The sequence below is a fragment of the Moschus berezovskii genome, chromosome Y (assembly GCF_049115385.1).
Source record: "Moschus berezovskii isolate FMDL1 chromosome Y, NW_MosBer_1.0, whole genome shotgun sequence".
Taxonomy (NCBI): domain Eukaryota; kingdom Metazoa; phylum Chordata; class Mammalia; order Artiodactyla; family Moschidae; genus Moschus; species Moschus berezovskii.
Window position 1 is genome coordinate 15,787,693 of NC_142489.1, and position 23,064 is coordinate 15,810,756.

Genomic DNA, 23,064 nt, shown 5'->3' on the forward strand with positions numbered 1-23,064 from the left:
TCTGAAGACATCTAAAAATTCTAAAATGGAGTCATGTAACTATGGACATAATGTAACTCTTAATTTTGATTGTGTTTCAATTTGGTTTAACGACTCTTTTATCTTTCATCTCTAACTTTAAAGCAGGGTTTCTTTCTAACTGTGTGAAAGTTTTTAAGTTACAATTGAACATGTTCCTACAATTGCTGCAGCCTCTCCAAACTATTATTTGGGGCCCTTGGTCCAGAGACTCTCAATATGGGGGTTAAAAGAGATGCTGATTAATTTAGGGATGAAGCCCCATCACATCAGGAAGTAGCTATGGAATGAAAATGACACCCCTTTCCCTTGGCAACATAATTCTCCTAAAAAGAAAAGGGGATAATGAGAGAATTAATTCCTAAGTGGAATGATAATTCCAGAGGCCCTGTGGAGGAGAAAGAATTTGAGGTTCTTGAAGAGGAGATAGAGGCCTGAAATTCTCAAGGAGTAGGAAAGGACAAGCTTTTATATCTTAATTTTTCTCCTATATTCCTTAGAAAGGATTATATAACAACATTGTATCCTGCTTGAGAACAGTTTCTTCTTGAAAGCATTCTGACTAAACTTGATATTAGAATGTATATTACGGGAGTGGGTTAGTAAGTTCTAATCCTGTTACCTTATAATGTAAATTGTGGAAATGGACTGGTAAACTTTTTTACAACCTTGAGATATTCTTTGGATTTATTGTTATAACGAAATGAAATAGTATAGAGCTCTCTTGCTTAGACTAGTCAGGGGCACTCTCTGTCCTCCTTCTGATGTCTATGTCAGAAGGTTTCTCTGTCCCGATTCATTCTTGGAGAAAATTCTGCAACACAAAAGCTCATGAGCGATCAAGTGTGGTCCCTGTTACTGAGGCAAAACTTATTTCTTCAGAGATCAGGAATCTGACACTGTTCACAATAAGCGGTAATTCTCAATCTTCCCATTGTTCCATTAACTCTGTTTTATTCAGTCACGGTGAACTTCCAGTCTGTGTTCTGTTCTTCTGGGTCTCACTGCCTGTGCATCTGCCATTCTTCTGCTTCCCTTGATTTTTATCTTTTTGTTAATGGCCTTTGAGATATGGTTTTAAATTACTCATGCAGTTTTCTTCTGACTTTACGTATTGTTAAAAGATTACTATTTTAGTTAGTTGTTCAATTTTCTTTGATAGACTGTGTTCTCCGATTGGAATAAATGGATCATATCCCATATCTATTTTTCCTTCTGACTTTACTCGCCTTGCTTCAGGAGTTCAGTTCAGTTCAGTTCAGTCGCTCAGTCGTGTCCGACTCTCCGCGACCCCATGAATCACAGCACGCCAGGCCTCCCTGTCCATCACCAACTACCGGAGTTCACTCAAACTCATGTCCACAGAGTCGGTGATGCCATCCAGCCATCTCACTCTCGGTCGTCCCCTTCTCCTCCCGCCCTCAACCTTTCCCAGCATCAGAGTCTTTTCCAGTGAGTCAACTCGTCGCATGAGGTGGCCAAAGTATTGCAGCTTCAGCTTAACATCAGTCCTTCCAATGAACACCCAGGAATGATCTCCCTTAGAATGGACTGGTTGGATCTCCTGGCGGTACAAGGGACTCTCAAAAGTCTTCTCCAACACCACAGTTCAAAAGCATCAATTCTTCGGCTATCAGCTTTCTTCACAGTCCAACTCTCACATCCATACATGACCACGGGAAAAAACCATAGCCTTGACTAGATGGACCTTTGTTGGCAAAGTAATGTCTCTGTTTTCAATATATTATCAAGGTTGGTCAAAATTTTCCTTCCAAGGAGTAAGCGTCTTTTAATTTCATGGCTGCAATCATCATCTGCAGTGATTTTGGAGCCCAAAAAAATAAAGTCTGACACTGTTTCCACTGTTTTCCCATCTATTTCCCATGAAGTGATGGGACCAGATGCCATGATCTTTGTCTTCTGAATGTTGAGCTTCAAGTCAACCTTTTCACTCTCCTCTTTCACTGTCAACAAGAGGCTTTTGAGTTCACCTTCACTTTCTGCCATAAGGGTAGTGTCATCTGCATATCTGAGATTATTGATATTTCTCCCAGCAATCTTGATTCCAGCTTGTGCTTCTTCCAGCCCAGTGTTCCTCATGATGTACTCTGCATATACATTAAATAAGAAAGGTAACAATATACAGCCTTGACACACTCCTTTTCCTATTTGGAACCAGTCTGTTGTTTCATGTATAGTTCTGACTGTTGCTTCCTGACCTGCATACAGGTTTCTCAAGAGGCAGGTCAGCTGGTCTGGTATTCCCATCTCTTTCAGAATGTTGCACAGTTTATTGTGATCCACACAGTCAAAGGTTTGGCATAGTCAATGAAGCAGAAATGGATGTTTTTCTGGAACTCTCTTGCTTTCTCCATGATCCAGCGGATGTTGGCAATTTGATCTCTGGTGCCTCTGCCTTTTCTATAAACTGCTTGAACATCTGGGCGTTCACGGTTCACATATTGCTGAAGCCTGGCTTGGAGAATTTTGCGCATGACTTTACTAGCGTGTGAGATGAGTGCCAATTGTGCGGTAGTTTGAGCATTCTTTGGCATTCCCTTTCTTTGGGATTGGAATGAAGACTGACCTTTTCCAGTCCTGTGGCCACTGCTGAGTTTTCCAAATTGGCTGGCATATTGAGTGCAGTACTTTCACAGCATCATCTTTCAAGATTTGAAATACCTCAACTGGAATTCCATCACCTCCACTAGCTTTGTTCGTACTGAGGTACTAAGGCCCACTTGACTTCAAATTCCAAGATGTCTAGCTCTAGGTCAGTGATTACGTTATCGTGACTATCTTGGTCGTGAAGATCTTCTTTGTACAGTTCTTCTGTGTATTCTTGCCACCTCTTCTTAATATCTTCTGCTTCTGTTAGGTCCATACCATTTCTGTCCTTTATCGAACCCATCTTTGCATGAAATGTTCCCTTGGAATCTCTAATTTTCATGAAGAGATCTCTTGCTTTTCCTGTTCTGTTATTTTCCTCTATTTCTTTGCATTGATCACTGAGGAAGGCTTTCTTATCTCTTCTTGCTATTCTTTGGAACTCTGTATTCAGATGCTTATATCTTTCCTTTTCTCCTTTGCTTTTCACTTCTCTTCTTTTCACAGCTATTTGTAAGGCCTCCTCAGACAGCCATTTTGCTTTTTTGCATTTCTTTTCCATGGGGCTGGTCTTGGTCCCTGTCTCCTGTACAATGTCACGAACCTCCGTCCAGAGTTCATCAGGCACTCTATCTATCAGATCTAGTCCCTTAAATTTATTCCTCACTTCCAGTGTATAATCATAAGGGATTTGATTTAGGTCATATCTGAATGGTCTAGTGGTTTTCCCTACTTTCTTCAATTTCAGTCTGAATTTGGCAATAATGAGTTCATGATCTGAGCCACAGTAAGCTCCTGGTCCTGTTTTTGCTAACTGTATACAGCTTCTCCATCTTTGGCTGCAAAGAATATAATCAATCTGATTTCGGTGTTGACCATCTGGTGATGTCCATGTGTAGAGTCTTCTCTTGTGTTGTTGGAAGAGGGTGTTTGCTATGACCAGTGAGTTCTCTTGACAAAACTCTATTAGCCTTTGCCCTGCTTCATTCCATGCTCCAAGGCCAAATTTGCCTGTTACTCCACGTGTTTCTTGACTTCCTACTATTGCATTCCAGTCCCCTATAATGAAAAGGACATCTTTTTTGGGTGTTCGTTCTAAAAGGTCTTGTAGGTCTTCATAGAACCGTTCAAATTCAGCTTCTTCAGCATTACTGGTAGGGGCATAGGCTTGGATTACTGTAATATTGAATGGTTTTCCTTGGAAATGAACAGAAATCATTCTGTTTTTTTAAGATTGCATCCAAGTACTGTATTTCATACTCTTTTGTTGACCATGATGGCTACTCCATTTCTTCTAAGGGATTCCTGCCCACAGGAGTAGATATAATGGTCATCTGAGTTAAATTCACCCATTCCAGTCCATTTTCATTCACTGATTCCTAGAATGTCTATGTTCACTCTTGCCATCTCCTGTTTGACCACATCCAGTTTGCCTTGATTCATGGACCTAACATTCCAGGCTCCCATGCAATATTGATCTTTGAAGCACCGGACCTTGCTTCTATCATTGGTCACATCCACAACTGGGTATTGGTTTTGCTTTTGCTCCATCCCTTCATTCCTTCTAGAGTTACTTCTCCACTGATCTCCAGTAGCATACTGGGCACCTACTGACCTGGGGGATTCCTCATTCAGTATCCGATCATTTTGTCCTTTGATACAGTTGTCGGCGGCACAGACGCGTGAGACGCCGGCCCCTGCACAACCGACCAGGCAAAGAGGTGCGCCGAGAGGAGCTGCCCCATGCCTGAAGCCAGGGCCAGCGGACGAGAGGAGCTGCCCCACGTCAAACAGGCGGTGGCTGCACGGAAGAAGGAGGGCCGAGAGGAGCTACTTCACGTTCCAGGTCAGGAGGGGCGGCCTTGAGGAGATACCCCTCGTCCAAGGTAAGGTACAGCGGCTGCACTTTGCTGGAGTAGCTGTGAAGAGATTTTCCACGACTAAGGTAAGAGAAACCCAAATAAGACCGTAGGTATTGCGAGGGGGCATCAGAGGGCAGACACAGTGAAATCATAATCACTGGAAACTAGTTGATCTGATCACATGGACCACAGCCGAATGTGGTCCACTGGAGAAGGGAATGGCAAACCACTTCAGTATACTTGCCTTGAGAACCTGGTACTGTTACTTGCAAATATTAACAGTTATGTATGTCTTGGGCATGACGTGCTGGAGTACAGACTCTGTCTTTTAGATTTGACTAAGACAGAAGGTTAATAGGTTTTTTTTTGCTTTTTTTGCTTTTTTCCCTCTAGTTGGTGAACGTGAAAGTGAAGTTGTTCAGTCGTGTATGACTCTTTGCGACCCCATGGACTGTAGCCTACCAGGCTCCTCCATCCATGGGATTTGCCAGGCAAGAGTACTGGAGTGGGTTGCCATTTCCTTCTCCAGGAGATCTTCCCTACCCAGGGATTGAACCTGGGTCTCCCGCGTTATAGGCAGACGTTTTATCATCTGAACCACCAGGGATGTGTCCTCTAGTTGATAGTGGACTTCAAACGTACCCTCTCTACCGATACTGGGGATATGTGTCTGGCATGGGCTGCAGGTGTTAATGGTGAGCTTGCTTCGAGCTGCGGTATTGCTGCTCATAACAGCCCTTTGTGTGTTTGAGGACCATCTATGCATCTCCATTGGTTGGAGCCCTTCAGTTTGGATTGGATATTTTTTTCCTATATATTTAAGATATTTATCTAAAACCTAGAACTGTGGTCTCTTGGGCTTCTCAGGTATCGAGAGGGTTGGAGATAACAGTGGCAGTCATAAACCACAAATCCTGCCATAGAGATGCTGACACAAACATCCCTGGCCAATTATCTGGTGTAAAGGACCAGGTGGCTCCAACAGTTTGGGAGGATTTGTTATCCTCTAGGCTGTCCCATGGCTACTGAAGCCTAGTGTTTTGGTTTGGGAATGTTTAGGTTGGCATGGTTACCACAACTTCACAATTTTGTGATTTCCCCAAAGCAATAGGAAGCAAAACCTTGGCCACTACCACTTTTTTTCTAAGGAATGAAACATGATGTATGGAAAAGATAAGTAGAGAGGGTTGTGTATTTTCAATGTCAGCCTGTTTTCCCTTGTGCTTATTGTCTTCTACCAGTTCCTGTAAGTTATGATCATTCTAATATTTCCTAGGTCATCTTTAAAAATGAAGTAGGAATAAGTATTAACACAGCTGAATTCTAAAGAAAGAATAAAACTCTTAGGGAGCACTAGGACTTTGTGGGGGTAATCAATTGGAGGATAAGTGAGTTCTTTGCCAGTTTCCATTCCCTGAAAACTCATGTAAGAAAAGGAGACTTCTTTTGGTATTGACAGATGCTATTCAAGAGAAGCACATATATTGGTTTGCTAAAGCTGCCATAACAAATTGTCCTATACCAGGGAGCGTCAAGAAATGTATTCCAAACTTCTGAGGTTCAAGGCAGTAACTAAAGTCAGCTAATTTGTTTTCATCTGAGACCTCTTGTGGATTTTTATTGACCATTTTCTGGCTTTGTCTTCACATAGTAATGTTTCTGTTTTGTCTCTGACTGATCTGATTTTCTTATAAAGTGCCAATCGTATTAACTCAATTACCAATCTAGAGGTCCTATTTCCAAATAGGGTCAGAAAGAACTATAATTTCCTCACAGTTTCCCTAAATGTAAAGTAGAGAGAGTTAGAGCTTCAACATACAAATTTCGAGAGAAAACAACCCATTGTATCATATTGAGTCTCTTCTTTCCATTTGGTACTGCTGTATATGCATCTGTTTAACATGTTCACCCCAGTAGACAAGACTCCTGAATACAGAAGCCGCTTGTTAATAAAAATGGGTTGTGCAGGGGTAATATAGATGAAACCAAATTTCAGTTTTTGTTTGTTTGCTTGTTTGTTGTTAACCAATCTAGAAATCCTCACCACAAAGACATAATGGAAGGAAAACTGTTCTGTTTGTGAATGAATACTAAGCCATAAGATGATGCTCATGATAAGGAAACTTCTAAAAATTGTAAAGACAAAAAGATATACTCTATATGTTTGTGCTAGCAAATCAGTTCATTACAGATTTTTGAAACTAACAGACTTTAAGGCTTAATGAAAACATTGTTCAGTTTGTCTAGATTCACCTGGTAATTGGGATAACCATCAGCCTTTCCTAGTTTGTTTTTTATAGAAGAATACATCTTCTCATATTTTCATGAAAGAGTGTGGGTTTGGATGTGGTTTCAGATAGTGGTTCCAAAAACTTGAGAGATAAGCTTCTACTGTTAGCAAATAGCTATGTGCCCAGCATAGTTAGGCTAAGCAATATCAGAACATAAGTCTTTAAAACCAAGGTGTTTTTATTGCAGGGCTATTTTTGTTGTAAGAAATTGGGTGGGTTATACCTTTGAAAAAGGCTAACAGGCCTGGCGTGCTGTGAATCGTGTGGTCACAAAGAGTCGGACACGACTGAACGAACGACTGAACTGAACTGAACTGAACCCGTCCCCACAGCTTTCAGCAAAGCCCACGTATAGGAAAGTTGAGGGAAGGGTGTGATTAGCTGTTGCAACCATCTTCCTGTAGGCCCTCTGTTCTTGAGGTAAAGTCAGGGTCAGGTAACAGTGTTTCCTCCACAGAAATAAATATAATTTCCTACCCTGAAAGGAAAGGGGCCCACGTAAGACTTTCACCTTCCAAGGTCCTGGAAAGGAGGAGGGTGTCCCTGTGCATGCTGGTTCTCCTGTCTGGGAAAATGTATCCAGTACCCATTCTTGGTCCTGCCACAAGTGCCCACTCCAAGCTGAGGAGGTATCTCTCAGTTTTCTCTGTCTTCCTCTTACCAAGATCCTCATACTGTACCCACACATCTTCAATAAGGAAAACATGCGCCCAGTATGCAGTTGGCCTTCAGTCTCCTCAGTTTATCCAAATGGGGCACCGGATCCCATAGGCAGTGACCCATGCAAATTGCCATGACCGTAGGTCATGAATGTGGGTATGGGACACATTGGCTATTACTTTGAAACCTGGACCAAGTCCGTGAGTGGCTCTAGCAAGGACTCTGAGCTTTTGCAAGACACAGTCTGTTTTGAAACTCTGCTGCTCGCTACTCAGCCCAAGTCCAGAGAACATGGAGGGTTGCAATACATCTTTCACTACACTCTGCTGAGAGGTTTGCTGTTGGTGGAGTTGGACTTCAAACTTCACTTAAGCTCCTGTCCTAAGGGCTGCTATTCCATGTCCATCCTGCCTCTATTACAGTCTTCTGTGTTGAGATCATTCAACCTGTGACTAAGAGTTGGTAACCTGGATCATCGTGGTCCATTTCCGCTAGCACAGAAACCACGCTCCTCTCTCTGTTTCTATAATTCAGGTATTTTAACAGCATCATGGGATTAACAAAATTTTGCTTCTTCTAACTTAAGCACTTTACCTAGCATAATGTCCTGAATAACATATATAGTGCAAATAGGGCAATCGTTTATTTATTCTTTGATGGAGATATAGTTGATGCACTATTTTTTTAAGTAATTAATTTATTTTTTATTGGAGGAAATTATTTTACAATATTATATTGGTTGGTTTGTCCATACATTGACATGAATTCGCCCCTGGTTTAATTAAGTTCCCCCTCCTGAACTCCCCTCCCACCTTCCTCCTCCCTTTATCCTCCCTCTGGGTCATCCCCGCACGCCAGCCCCGAGCATCCTATACCATGCATCAACCCTGAACTAATGATTCATTTCACATATGACAACATATGTGTTTCAATGCCATTCTCCCAAATCATCCCACCCTCACCCTCTCCCACAGAGTCCCAAAGACTGTTCTACACATCTGTGTCTCTTTTGCTGTCTCGTATACAGGGTTTTCATTTGCATCTTTCTAAATTCCATATATATGCGTTAGTATACTGTATTGGTGTTTTTCTTTCTGGCTTACTTCACTCTGTATAATAGGCTCCAGTTTCATCCACCTCATTAGAACTGATTCAAATGTATTCTTTTTAATGGCTGAATAATACTCCATTGTGTATATGTACCAAAGCTTTCTTATCCATTCGTCTGCAGATGGACATGATGCACTATTTTTAACCATTTTTTATTGAACTTCAAAAATTTTGTTTGCTTTAAGTAAGTCAAAGTGAATCAATTTCATTTGTACATATTCATTTTTGATTCATTTTCCATTTAGGTCATGATAAATCAATGAATAGAGTCCTTTCTTCTTTTGCATTTTTTTTCAAACTGTAATTTTTATTTTATCGGGAGTATAAATGCTATATAATACTGTGATGATTTCTTCCATTTATCAACATTAATGTGTCACAGGTATCAATGTGTCCTTTCCATAGTCAAACCCCTTCCACATCCATCTCTACCCTATTCTTGGTTGTTCCAGAGCACTAGCTTTGGATGATCTACTTCAAGCTTCAGAACACCTAGATGATGATTTTCTGCATTATATATGTAATATTCTATATTTCACATGAGAAAATATGGGTGTACCTTTCTCTATGTGAAATAAGAAATCTGTGTTTCATGTTTGAAAATCTACTTATATATGTCTTTTATCATATATTAAATCTTGTATGTTTCATATATGGATAAAAGTACACACATTTTTCCTTCCTCAACATGAAACTCTAGATATTTCATATGTGAAAATTGTGCCTACATTTTCCTGGTTGAATTGTAAAATTGTATATATCCTATATAAACATCGCAATCAAGTTTTACTGACATGAAAAATGTAATTAAGATATGGGAAAGCAATATGGGTTTGGAATTAGCTGTATTTAAAAAATGGAATTCTGGCCACCACTGTTTTTTCATGAAATATGAAAGTCTTTGTATTGCTCATTTATATCAAAACAACAATTTTTTCCCCATGAAGTACGAACATATTTGTATTTCTCATGTATGTCTAGACAACGATTTCCCCCTATCAAATTCTCTATATATCCCATATAAAAATCTAGGAAGTAATCCTTCATGGAAGTTGGAATTCTCCACATTTACCTTACTTACATTCTGAAGATAAGAATGGAGAATTTCCGAGGAAATAAGGAAATCTCTCTATTTATATGACCCACTGGTATTTCACCTAACGAAACACCTGTGTTCCCTCTTTGCATTGGTGTCCTTTTGCCTGGAGCTAAACAGATTTTGGGCCAGGTTTTCCAGGATGATTTGGTTAAGGGGTACGTGTGCGGACCAGACAGAGAGCCAAGGGAAGTGATATACTCCTTCCTCAGAGATTGACTGCATTTCTGACACTGCTGTAACCCAATGCACAAGTTTTTGGATGGACTCTGCAGCAGCTGACTGAAGGTGAGGTCAGTGTGTGAGACACGCAACCCCACACCCTGCCCAGGACTTGTAGTTTGAATCCAAGGTGAGCACATCTGACCCTCAGGGCTACCTTGTCTCACCAGTGTGGACTCCTCGGTACAGGCAGTCACCCACTGCCCCAGAGGCTTGAGGAGGTTTGCAGCATCAGGTTCCTAATCCTAGATTTGGTTGTTACTGGCCCTGCTGTCCCACTCACTAATCAGGCTCTTCTCCATTGTTGCTCACTGAAACAGTTTCTGAGGACTCACCACAACTTTGTCTTGAGCCAATTTTGGCAACGGGGTCACTGCTGCCATATTGTCCATTATTACAAGAGGGTTGTTCCTGTGAGAACAGGCCTGTAGATTCCATTTGATTGGTTCATGATATGGTGTGGAGGTCAGGGTGTAGAAGCGAATCCCCTCTTACCAACATATTATGCCTGTGTTACGTCACAAGGCTCTGGGACAAGCATGTTTCACATTCCCTGCTCATAGGTTGTAGGCAAGAAACCAATTAGTGGGGAATGGTTGAGCTTAGGGAAACCTGCTGTACTTTGGTGTCCAGTTCCTTTGATGTTCTGGGCCAATACCAGCGCCACATGGAGAGTGAGACCAGAAGAAGGTGGGAGCACCGCTGGACCAACCTGAATCTGCTTAGTTGTGAGTGTGGGTCTGCAAGGCGCATGGGGCTCTGGACCCACTGGTATGGTGGATCCATCTGGGAATGTTTCACGGACAAGGTGGCACACCGGGTGAGGAGGTCACTCTTGTCATTGGGGAGGCGGTGGAGGAAAGCGAGAGGTGTCGGGAATTGGGTAAGAGTTCCAGCTGATGGTTGAAGACCTTGCCTTGAGGACGTTCGAGTGATGGCAGAGGGGGAGCATGAGCAGGAGTCCTCCCAGGCGTATGAGCAGAACCTGGAGGAGTAGGGCCAGGAACATCCAAGGACAGGAGTCTAGAGTGACCAGCCCCCACTGGAATTTACAGAAGGTGTTGGTGGCCCTGCAGGTGGAGCTGAGCTCTGAGAATGAGAAAGACCCCAAAGCCTGTATTTGGCTCCAGAGGAAAGGCCATCAGAGGAGAAGGCATCCCTTTAATCAGAGAAGTGCCATCATCCAGGGCATCGCTGGCTTCTGGGCCAATGTTGTGTATTCACTGCCTCTTCTTGGGGGTCAGTTGCTCAGGAGGAGTAGAAAGAACAGGAGCAGGAGAGGTCTGGGGGTGACGGCACCCGTCAGGAGACGGGGGCCAAGTGAATTTGGGGCTCTGGGAATTGTGATCTCCAAAGGCACAGTGCCAGCACAGACTGGGAATCACTATACCTGTATGTCTGAGCAAATGACTATAGGAGAGTCCTTTCGGCTCACATTTGAATAGAAGCCATACAGTTTGGCAGGGAATGAAGGTCATCAGTGACCAGACACTGTGTACCAGAATAGAGTTTCCAGGGAGTTATTATTGAAATTCTGGGTTATCCAGGAAAGTAGTAGGGTGTTGCAAGGTCAGACTGTTCTGTTAAAACAACTGGCAACTCCAGAATGAGGTGACTGTTAAGGACTATCTCATTAGCATCAGTTGTAAGAAAAGCTCCTTGAATGTCAAGGGTAGGGGCAGAAAGGCGTGGGTTTAATTTGGCAGATGATTTTAGTCCATCTTTCATACTCTTTTTCCTGCATGATACCGAGCATCTCATTCCACTACAACTCAGCTGTAGCCAGGATTTGAAAAGTTGCTTATGAGCTACAGTGAAACACACTGGGATTCATGGCCTGGGGAGTACAGGAATTCAATCAGTGGCCACATAGTGTGCTTCATCATGCAGTGCATTTGTGTAATAAGGTTTTATTTTGTGTAATAAGAGTAAAAAAGAGATAGTGAAAGCTTCTGACATATGCATTAGAAGGGGGCAGAAAAAGTGACCCCTTGCCTCTCTTTAGTCAAAGACTACATAGGTACTAGCAGGACGTTAATTAGAAAAAGAAAATGTCTCAAAATTCAGAGATCCTCACCCACAACATACATTTTGAGATAACACTGACACAATGTCTTTTATTCTGTGCCATAAAATGGCTTAGCTTTCCCAGCAAACACATCATCTCATTACCATAACTTAAGAGAAAATTTATGTTAGACAAACATTCTGCTTTGTCAAGTAGGTTAGGAGTCTTAGACAGAACTGTCTTGAAAAAGACAGAGCAAAGGGAAAGTGCATAGTTCATTAACATAGCTTAAGAAAAACATTTCCTTATGAAAAAGGCGTTGGTTGGATTAAGACTTGAGAAAAGTTCAGTTCAGTTCTAATCAGGTATCCTCATGGCAGCACAAAATTTTAAAAGAAACCTCCTTTTAAATCTGTATACAGAAGGGGAAACAATCTGAAATTTATAGTTTGTTTCCTCCTGCCACTTAAGAGAGAGATAAAAAATGTCTGATACTTGTGGACTATTTCTCCCATTTGAAGACCACTGGTCTTCTTGCCTGTTACCCTCTAAGGACTGATGATAATGCAAACAGCCACTGTCATTGCTAGAGCAGCTGAAAATTTTTAGAATGGTTCTCAGACAAAAATTGAAGGATCTATCTGGAGTGCAGATGTGGGATCAAAATGAGCCTCCACAGAATTGACAATTGATGTGGAGAAATTGCCAGCAAACAGGGCGGCTCAGCGTCCCACGAGCCCTGTGTGGACTTTGCTCATTTCCTGGAATATCATCATTAAGAATCTATGTCCCAAACCATTTCAGTACTAATTGAGGGAGAAGGCTCCTCCATGAGAGGTAACTGGGAGGAGGCCAAGTGAGGAGACTGGAGGCTGGGCAATGACATTTTTGTTTACAGCAATGTGGGTCATTTATTAACCCTATGAAGAAACAGATCCTCCATGGACCACAGAGTGACACCAGGGCATAAGGGAATCAGGATGAGCCAGAAGTGTGAAGAACTATGCGCTATGGAAGACTGAGATAGATCAAGCACCTTAACCGACCAAATTCACTACTCAGATTGCAAAATGACTCAGTTGCACTGAGCCTCTCTGCTGTCATTCAATGGTCAACAACCCCACCCAGAGTCTCGATTTAAATTTGGGCTCACCTACTATTCCTCTTGAAAGCCCCTTTTCACAAAGGTTAGCGTGTCAATTTGTACAAACATATGACTACATTCCACCGTTGGTTTCTCTTTTTTGATCGCATTTAACCAGTAATTTCCTTTGCATCTCGCTCACATCCCCAATCCTTCTGAGATTCCTGGCTTTTGAGCCATGCTACGGTGAATAAGCTTTTTATTAATTTATTTCGTGCAATTGGAGGGTAATTACTTTACAATATTGTAATGGTTTTTTGCCATTTATCAAGATTTATCAGCCCTAGGCATACAGGTGTTACACACACACACACACACACACACACACACACACACACTTCCCGAATACCCTCCCAACTTCTTGCCCAATCTCTCTCTCTGGGTCATCCCAGAGCAAGAAGTTAGGTCTCCAGCTTCCTGTGTCAAACTCACACTGGTCATTTATTTCACATTTATGTGGTAATGTCTATATTTCTGCACTAGTCTCTCAAATCTTATCCCACCCTCGCTTTATCCCTTTCAGTCCAGAAGTCTATTCTTTAGGTCCGACTCTTACAGGATGCCTTGCATATAGGATTATCAGTACCATCTTTTTAAATTCCAAATACATACATTGATATTCAGTATTCATCTTTCTCTTTCTGAATTTACTCTGTAAATGAGGATCCATGTTCATTCACCTTGTTAGAAGTGAGTCAAACGCTTTCACTATTATAGCTGAGTGAAATAGATGAGCTGAGTATGTAGACCACATCTGACTTATCCATTCATCTACTATTATGTCTATATTTTGCTGCATGAAGTTTTGAATTCTGTAGAAAATCAATGTGTCCTTCCTCCTACATTAAATATGATATTCTCATTATTTCCTAGATCTAACTCTGAGTCCGGATTTTATCACATATGCACATATAATAAAAAATCAATTCTAATTCACCTCTGACAAACTGGATGCAGTTTTTCCCTCATGAAATATGGAGCCTCTGAGGTTCATTTGTGAAAATGAGTGCAGTTAATCTTGCCAGAATTTTGGAATCATCTAAATTTCACATATAAAATTAAGGCACACCTTTTCTTTTTTAAAAAATTAGATATTTTATTTATTTTTCTAAATTTATTTATTTTAATTGGAGCCTAATTCCTTTACATCATTGTACTGATTTTGCCATACATTGACATGTATCTACCCCGGGTTTACATGTGTTCCCCATCGTGAACTCCCCTCCCACCTCCCTCCCCATCCCATCCCTCTGGTTCATCCCAGGACACCAGCCCCGAGTATCCTGTTTCATGCATCGATCCTGGACTGGTGATTCATTTCCATATGATAATATACATGTTTCAATGCCATTCTCTCAAATTAACGCCCCCCCCACGCCCTCTCCCACAGAGTCCACAGACTGTTCTATGCATATGTGTCTCTTTTGCTGTCTCGTATACAGGGTTATCATTATCATCTTTCTAAACTCCATATATATGTGTCAGTATACTGTATTAGTTATTTTCTTTGTGGCTTACTTCAGTCTGTATAACAGGCTCTAGTTTCATCCACCTGTTTCATGAAATAAGGTATGCTTTATATGTCACATATTTCCATCTATGTGTTGATGTATCTAACTTAAATATGGGGTCCTCTGTATCTCACATACTTAATTCTGCAAGCAGAGTTTCCTACATGCAATATGGAATTCTCTATATTTCACACATACTCACTTTAATTCACATGACAATGAGATTTTGACATGGAAATTTTGGAATTTTATTCCTTTCTCATATGAAAACCAAACTACAGAGTGTGCAATAAGACATACACTTTGAGTGCAGATTTGTCCATGAAATATGGAACATTCTATGTTTCAATGTGGAAATCTTGCATCATATATACTTATATGAAGCAGACAACCCTTGTATTGGATAAAAGAAATCTGGACACCAACTTTTCACCTCTTGCCTTGCCAGATGCTTTATTTCCATATAAATAGCTGGGTGTTGATATCCTTCCTAAAATGTGGAATTATCTGTACTTCCCTTATTAAAATATGAGCCCAGGTGTAATTTCTGAATTGGGAATGATTTATAGTCTATATTTGAAAATATGGGTGCTGTTATTCATAAATTAAATATGTAATGAGAAAGAATACTCTATGTATAACAGTTGAAATTTTAGGCATGGATTTTCCTGCATGAAATATGGAACTCAACACAGTGGAAGGAAATACTGAATTTTTTATATTACATTTATGAATTTCTTTGTGTGCTCTTTCCTGGATGGCCAGTGAAAACTCAGGAGAGTGGGTCCACAAATCAGGGATTACATCAAGAAAAATAAAGAAGTTCACAATTTCTGCTGTGTTGTTTTGTATGTTTATACTGGGAAGCAGGCGTGAAGGGTTTGAGGAGTCATTAACAATAAATCAAGTGATATGAGGCTCTCAAAGCCCTCCCTGTGGATGCCAAGGGGCCTAATCTCTGATGAAACACACGATTGGTCAGAAACAAGACTTGTCTAGAACACAAAAACTCCATGCCCGGGGAATCTGCCACTTCTGGGTCAAAGTTTTGGTCCCATTGGGTGCTTGTGGCATCCATTTTATCTGAGCTATGAGAAAAAGAGTTGCAGATCCGGAGGCATGGGTACAAACTTATTTACTGTTGGCTGCAATCCTGCCAATCAGTTCCTGATTTATTGGTGATGTCCTTGTTGTTCTGATGAGCACAAATTGATACTTGGTCTTTCCTTGCAGCTGTCTTAATCAGAATTGTCATTAGCACCAGGAACGGACTCTTCAGAAAAATGGTTTGTGTGCTAGACAGTTCCTATCCAAAACACTGAGTGAATTTGGGGGTGAGGCTTTTTGGATGTCTAAGTGCTCATGCTAGTCCTAGCTAGCAGGCTGTGTTTTCCAGGAATAAGCTGGTTTTCAGAAGTCCAAGATGAATGTCCATTCTAAAGGAGATCATTCCTGGGTGTTCATTGGAAGGACTGATGCTAAATCTGAAACTCCTATACTTTGGCCACCTCATGCGAAGGGTTGACTTAATGGAAAAGATTCTGATGCTGGGAGGGATTGGGGGCAGGAGGAGAAGGGGATGCCAGAGAATGAGATGGCTGGATGGTATCACCTACTCGATGGATATGAGTTTGAGTTAACTCCGGGAGTTGGTGATGGACTGGGGGGCCTGGAGAGCTGTGATACATGGGGTCAGAAAGAGTCGAACACAACTGAGCCACTGAACTGTTCTGAACTGAAGATGGATTTCAGGGCCTTCTGGATAGAACAGCACCTCCTTTTGGGAATACTTTGATATGCTCAGACTGGGGTTTTTTGGCCTTCATACATTCTGGGTTAGCAGAAGATGACACGTTGCAAGTCGCAAATTAAATTCAGATGATGTTGGAAGACGTTAGACTAGATTTTGTCTTCCAGCCCTGTCACCTCTATCATCTAGAGGCTCCTTGACTCAAAGCAGTTTGTAAACCATTCCCAGATGACAGCCTTGATGAGATACCATGAAGAAGGCATGCTTTGCTGCTACATGATGAACTTGAATGTCAGACTGGAGACAAAGTCATGCGACAGGATGGTGAGTGTGAAGGGACGGGTACACATTTTACCCCTGAAAAGAGGAGAAGACAGCTGTCCTGTAATGAGGTTTCTCACCCCGCCTACCTTGAGTTTCTCCTGGTAAGTGGAGGAACTCAGGCAATCCACGGATTGATGCAACAGCACACTCTTCTTTCGTAAGAAGCCGTGGCAGTGAACTGATTTTTAAGGAGTAATCAGCATCACTGGTATGACGCAGCACCGTGGATATGGAAAGTGGGGGCAGAAAGGGATAAGTTAGCCTTGGTAGCTGATTTAGGTCCTTCCCCCATACTCTTTCTGTCCTGGAGGAACCTGAATCAGCATGTCATCCCCCTCCAATTCTGTGGCACGAGGGATTTGAACGTAAAACATACATTCCCACAGGTACCACAATTACAGCAACAGCGTGAATTTCTTCAGGTTGTTCTGTGACCAAACTTTAGCAGGATCTAGCAGGATTGTGGATGTGGGCTCCCTTTGCACCTTCACAGAATTGGCAGTTCACTTCGGAGTGCTTGGTGAGCTCAGGGTCTGACCAAACTTGTGCTGACATTGCTGGTTTCCCTGGCATATCATCATTCAGGTTCTGGGGCCAAAATACTCAGTACAAGTTCAGGTAGAAGGCCACATCACGAAAGGTAACTGAGAGGAGGCCAAGTGAGGAGACTGGGGGATGGGCAGGGACAGGCATGTTCCCAGAAACCTGGGTCATTTATTTCCCTTGTGGAGAAACTGAGCATCTGTGTAACACAGAGTGACACCAGGACATGAGGGCAGCTGGATGAGACAGCTTGTGTGTACACCTACTGAATAACAGGTTCTCACTAGGGAATCTTGGGGTAGATGAAGCAGCCTGACCATACAATAGTCACTGCTCAGATTTACAGATGACTCAGCTCCACTGTGCCTCTGAACTCTCATTCCATGACCAACAACCCCAACTACAGGTGCTTCCTCATTTTGGTCTCAACTTCTATCACTCTTCCGAAGAAACCAGTGAGTCTCCTTTGTACAGAGGTGTGCCTCACTATCCATCATTCGTTTTTGTTTACCTCATAGCACTTACTTTGGATGTGGTTTGGCATCTCTCTCTCCTCCCAAAATCGTTCCGAAGTTCCTGGCTATTGTGCAAATTATGGTGAATAATATTTTCGTTCATTTATTCATTGTACGAAAGGTAGCTACGTTACAATATTGTGAAGGTTTTTGCCATTAATAAGATGAATCAGCCCAAGCTATACATGTGTTCCTCACACAAACACCTTCCTTAATCCCCCTCCCACCTTCCTCCCCACTCACTCTCTTTGGGTTGTGCAGAACACGACTTTGTGTGTCCTGCGTCCTCTACCAAATTCCCACTGGTAATATATTTTACATATACATGGCAATATATAAGTTTCAGTGCTATTCACTCAAATCATTCTACCCTTGCCTTATGCCACTCAGTCCACAAGTCTGTTTTTTATGTCCGTGTCTTATTCGATGCCCAGTATGTAGGATTATCAATTCCATCTTTTCAAATTTCAAATACATGGATTGATATTCAGTGTTGTTGTTTCTCTTTCTGACTTAATATAAAAGGCTCCATGTTCATCCACCTCGTTCAAAGTGAGTCAAATGCATTCCCTTATATAACTGAGTAATACTGCTCTTTTGTGTATCAGTTCAGTTCAGTAGCTCAGTCGTGTCCGACTCTATGCGAGTCCATGAATCACAGCACGCCAGGCCTCCCTGTCCATCACCAACTCCTGGAGTTCACTCAAACTCATGTCCACAGAGTCGGTGATGCCATCCAGCCATCTCATTCTCTGTCATCCCCTTCTCCTCCCACTCCCAATCCCTCCCAGCATAGGCACCGTAAATTCTTTTCCCATTCATCTGCCTCTGTGTGCATGTTTTACTACATGATGTTTTGAAATTCTGTTGAAAATCAGGTCACCCATTTTTACATTAAATATGAAACTCTCAGTCCTTCCAAGATCTAACTCTGAGCCCAGATTTTATCACATATAATGTCATTATTTTTATTTCACTTATGACAATCTGTGTGCAGATTTTCCCACCATGAAATGTGAAACCTCCGTAATTCATTCATGAACCTGGGTACAGATCATCTCCCCTGAATTTTGCCATTATCTAAATTTCACATATAAAAATGAAGGCACGTATTTTTTGCATGAAATACTGTATGTTTTATGTCCCGTATTTCTCCATCTAGGTGTCAATGTTTCTAAATGAAATATGGAATGCTGCATATCTCACATACTTAAATCTGCAAGCTGCGTTTTCTACATGCAATAAAAAATTCTCTCTATTACATATATATTATTTTTAATTCACTTGATGAGGAATTTGTCATATGGAAAATTGAGTTTTTCTTCATTTCTCATATGGAAACAAGGCTATAGAATATGTAAGAGTACATATGAAGTGCACATATTTCATGAAAATTTGATTACAGATATTGACTGTGATATATGCATTTCTCATATTTAAAATATGGAAAACTTTACCTCAGATATTCTTATATGAAATACAGAATCCTTCTATTCCATATAAGAAATCTGAACATTGATTTTTCTCCCTATGGCAGGACAGATGTGACGTGTAACATATGCATAGCTATGTGTAGATTTTCTTCTCTTGAGTGGTCTGTGGAATTCTCTGTTATTTTCCTTATTAAAATATGAGCCCAGGTTTAATACCTGAAAGAGGAAATGCTTTATATTCTACATTTGAAAATATGGCTACATTTTATATGAAATGAGATGGAACACCCTGTATGTGTCATTTGAAAAGCTTGGCATAGATTTGCCTTCAGGCAATATGGAAATCAACGTACAGGGAATGAAATTTTGAATTCTTTATATTACATAAAGTAATTTCTCTGTGCACAGTTTCCTACACTATACATGGAATCCCCTGTATGTCACCTTTGAAAATATGGACATTCATTTGTCCTCCATTCAAAACTATTCTCTATCAGTTCTGTTCAGTTCAGTCACTCGTTTCTGTCTGACTGTTTGAGAACACATGGACTGCAGCAGGCCAGGCCTCCCTGTCCATCACCAGTTTCCAGAGTTCATGCAAACTCATGTCCATTGGGTCTGTGGCGCTCTGCAACCATCTCATCTTCTGTCATTCTCTTCTCCTCCCGCTGTCAACTTTCCCAGCCTCATGGACCTTTCTAGTTAGTCAGTTCTTTGCATCAGATGGCCAAATTATTCAGCTTCAGGTGAGTCCTTCCAATGTATATTCAGGACTGATTTCCTTTAGAATGTACCACTTGGATCTCCTTGCTTTCCCAGAGACTCTCAAGAATCTTCTGCAACAGGACAATTCAAAAGCATCCAATCTTCCACGCTCAGCTTCCTTTCAAGACCAACATTCACATCCCTACATGACTATTGGGGAAACCATAGCTTTTACAAGATGGCCAGTTCCTGGCAAAGTAATGTCCCTGTTTTTAAAATGTTGTCTAAGTTGTTCATAACTTTTCTGACAAGAAGCCAGCATCTTTGAACTTCCTGGCTGTAGCCACCATTTGCAGTGATTTTTGTTGTGATTTCCACAAGCACCACACAAGGAATACAATTCTGAGCCAGAAGCTACAAATTCCCCCGATGAGGGAGCTTCTTTGTTCCAATGGAGCTTCTGCTTCTGAAAGATCGTGTGTTTCAGCTCACAGTAGGCCCTTCAGTGGGTCCAAGGATTGTGGCTTAAAAGCCCCAAACCACTTGATTTGCTCTGGGTGACTCCCCAAAACCTCAACACCTTCCTCCCAGTACAAATATATAACAACACAGCAGACATTCTGAGCGTGTTTATGTCTCTTAATGTCATTTCAGATTTGTGGATCCACTGTCCTGAGTTGTCATTAGCCATTCTTTCCAATTTCAAGTCCTGAACAGAGGTACTGTGGAAATATATTAACCATTCTCCTGCTGTCTGTGGATGACTTGTGCCTCCTCTTCTGGTTGCTCCAAATCTCATGTACTGCTGTCTTCTTGTCGGCATCTGCAGTGGCCTGGATACACACAAACACACACACAAACAGAGGCAACACAAGCATGTGCATGGAAACCTACACATGTAGGGCACAGGTGTTTCAGTAGTTGAAAATGCCTCGGCACAGGAATGTGGGAAATGGAGTCTCTAGGCACTGTATCCTGTCCTTTTGGTATCCTTTTCCATTTCTTTCCACAACCCTTCAGTATTGACCTGAACCAGCCTTAAGCCTTTACAAGCTTTGCCTGTGCAGTGGTGGTGAAAGGCCACATGGTGAGTGTTGAAATTGAGAGAAGACCCCAACATCAGCCAAGATTTAATGGCACACCCTAATACCAAAACCAGACAAGGATGCCACAAAGAAAGAAATCTACAGGACAATATCAGTGGTGAACACAGATGCAAAAATCTTCAACAAATTTCCAGCAAACAGAATCCAACAGCATATTAAAAATATGACTAAGGGGGCTTTATAACAGTGATGCAAGGATTTTTCAATATTTGCATATCAACCAATGGGTTATACCACGTTAACATACTGAAAGATTAAAAAAAAAACGAAAACATGATTTTTCTCAATAAATGCAGAGGAAGCCTTTGACAAAATTCAACATCAATTTATGATGAAATCCTCCTGAAAACAGGCATAGAACACACATACCTGGATAAAATAAAACCCATCTATAATAAACCCACAGAAAATAGTATCCTCAATGGTAAATAATTGAAAGCATTCCCCAAAGTGAGGAATAAGACGTGTGCCTACTCTCACCACTACTATTCAACATAATTGTTTAAGTTTTAGCCACAACAATCAGAGAAGAAAAGTATATAAAAAGAAAGCAGATTGAGAAAGAGCAAATAACCCTCTCCCTGTTTGTAGAGAACATGATCTACATCAAATAAATAAAGACACCAGCAGAAAATTACTAGAGCTAATCAATGAATATTGTAAAGTGGCAGCATATAATAGTAGCATACAGAAATACCTTGCATTCCTATACAGAACAATGAGAAAACAGAAAGAAATTAAGGAACCCATTCCATTCAGCATTGCAGAGAATAGAATAACATGCTTAGGAATATATCTACCTAAAGAAACAAAAGATCTCTACATAGAGAACTATAAAACATGGAAATAAATCAAAGATAACACAAGTAGATGGAGAAATATACCATGTTCATGGATTGGAAGAATCAATATAGTGAAAATGATTATAATACCCAAAGCAGTCTATGGATTCACACAATCCCTATCAAGCTACCAACAGTATTTTTTAAGAGAATTGAAAAATAATTTCACAATTTGTATGGGGGAAAAACAAAGAAACTATAAAACCTTGACTAGCCAAAGCAACCTTGAGAAAGAAGAATGGACCTGGAGGAATCTACCTGCCTGACTTCAGACGATACCACAAAGCTACAGTCATCAAGACTGTATGCTACTGGACAAAGACAGAAATATAGATCAATAGAACAAAGCAGAAAGCCAAGAGATAAATTCACACAGCTATGGACACTTTCTCTTTGACAAAGGCGGCAAGAATATACAATCAAGAAACAACAATCTTTTTAACAAATGATGCTGGGAAAACTGGTCAACCACTTGTAAAAGAATGAAAATTGAACACTTTCTACCACCCCATTAAAAAATAAACTCAGAATGGATTAAGGATCTACATGTAAGACGAGAAACTCCGAAACTGCTAGAGGAAAACAAAGGCAAAACACTTTCTGACATAAATCACAGCAGGATAGTCTATCAACAACCTCCCAAAGTAATGTAAATAAAAGCAAAAATAAACAAATAGGAATTAAGTAAACTTAAAAGCTTTTGCACAGTGAAGAAACCTATAAACAACGTGAAAAGACAGCCTTCAGAATGGGAGAAAATATAGGAAACTAAGCAACTGACAAAGAATTAACTTCAAAAATATACATACAACACATTCGTCTCAATTCTAGAAAAATAAACGACGCATTCAAAAAGTGGGCCAGAGAGCTAAACAAATTGTTCCCCAAAGAAGACATACAGACAGCTAACAAACACATGAAAAGATGCTCAATATCCCTCATTACCAGAGAAATGCAAATCTAAACCACAATGAGGTACCATCTCACACCAGTCAGAAAGCCTACCATCAAAAAGTCTACAAACAATAAACGCAGGAGAGGGTATAGAGAAAAGGGAACCCTCTTACACTGTTGCAGGGAATGCAAACTAGCACACCCAGTATGGAGAATGTTATGGTGATTCCTTAAAACCCTGGAAATAAACCTGCCATACGACTCAGCAATCCCACCGCTGGGCATAATACAAACCGAGGAAATCAGAATTGAAAGAGACATGTTCACCCCAATGTTCAATGCAGCACTGTTTACAATAGCTAGGACATGGAACCAACCTAGAGGTCCATCAGTACATGAATGGGTAAGGAAACCAGGTACATA

The 23,064-nt window shown here is 41.0% G+C and overlaps 1 non-coding gene across 1 annotated transcript; it reads right to left on the reverse strand.

Moving 5' to 3' along the window:
* Window positions 1–5,022: 5,022 nt before the first annotated feature.
* On the reverse strand, window positions 5,023–5,094 carry TRNAY-AUA (transfer RNA tyrosine (anticodon AUA)). Its single transcript has one exon. It is a non-coding gene; the product is annotated as a tRNA-Tyr (tRNA).
* Window positions 5,095–23,064: the final 17,970 nt, after the last annotated feature.